Raw genomic sequence first — 1,134 nt, 5'->3', positions numbered from 1 at the left:
ATAAATTTAACAAAATACACGCAAACCTGTGCACTGAAAACTATAACAATGACTGAAAGAAATTAATGAAGACTTAAAGAAATGAAGAGATATAACCTGTTCATGGATTGTAAGACTTGATATTGTTACGATGTTCCCTATCCCAAATTTATTTACAGATTCAACACAATCCCAATCCAAACCCCATTAGACACTGACAAGCTGCTGTTTTGGAGAAATTGACAAGTTGACTCTAAACTTATATGGAAATGCAAAAGAACTAGAATAACCAAAATGATTTTGAAAAGGAAAACTAAGTTGGAAGATGGAGAGGGAACTCCCCAGTCTTCCTCCTGTGAGTCTCCTGTACCCCTCACACAGCACTGCACTTCTGACACTGCTGGGCACCAAACGTATGGAGGTTTTCCCCACATCAAGCAATTCTCTGTGACACCAGCTGGGTGTCCTTAAATTTACTCAATTCTAACACAATCTACGTGGAGATAGCATCAGATCCCACAGGTTAAGGGCTCAGTCCCACAAGACTGCCCCCTTGCTTCAGACACCAATCGCAAGTAGTAGGTCCCCAGGTTTCCCACAACTTCTGTCCAATTTGGCTACAAATTGGAGGTTCCCATGATCCCCTCCTTGGGTTCGGTTAATTTGCTAGAGTGGCTCACAGAACTCAGGGAAACCCTTACATTGACCAATTTATTACAGGATGTGATAAAGGATACAGATGAACGGCCAGATGACCAGATACATGGGGCGAGGTCTGGGAGGGTCCTGAGTGCAGGAGTTTCTGTCCCACAGAATTGGGGTGTGTCACCCTCCCAATGTGTGGATGTGTTCGCCAGCCTGGCAGCTCCACAGACCCATATTTTTGGGATTTTATGGAGGCTTCATCAGTAGGCACGATAGAGCATTAACTCCATTTTCAGCCCTTTTTCCTTCTCCAGAGAGTGGGGAATGGGGCTGAAAATTCCAAGCTTCGAATCATGGCTTGGTCTCTCCAGCGACCAGCCCTCATCCAGGAGCCATCCAGGGGCCCACCTAGAGTTGCCTCATTAGAAGAAAAGATGCACCTATCACCCAGGCAATCACAAGGCTTTCAGGAGCCCTCTGTCAGGAACTGGGGGCAGAGACCAATGTATG

The sequence above is a fragment of the Diceros bicornis genome, chromosome 35, assembly GCF_020826845.1.
Source record: "Diceros bicornis minor isolate mBicDic1 chromosome 35, mDicBic1.mat.cur, whole genome shotgun sequence".
Taxonomy (NCBI): domain Eukaryota; kingdom Metazoa; phylum Chordata; class Mammalia; order Perissodactyla; family Rhinocerotidae; genus Diceros; species Diceros bicornis.
The sequence above is the reverse complement of the archived record's forward strand: the minus strand, read 5'-3'. Positions refer to the sequence as shown.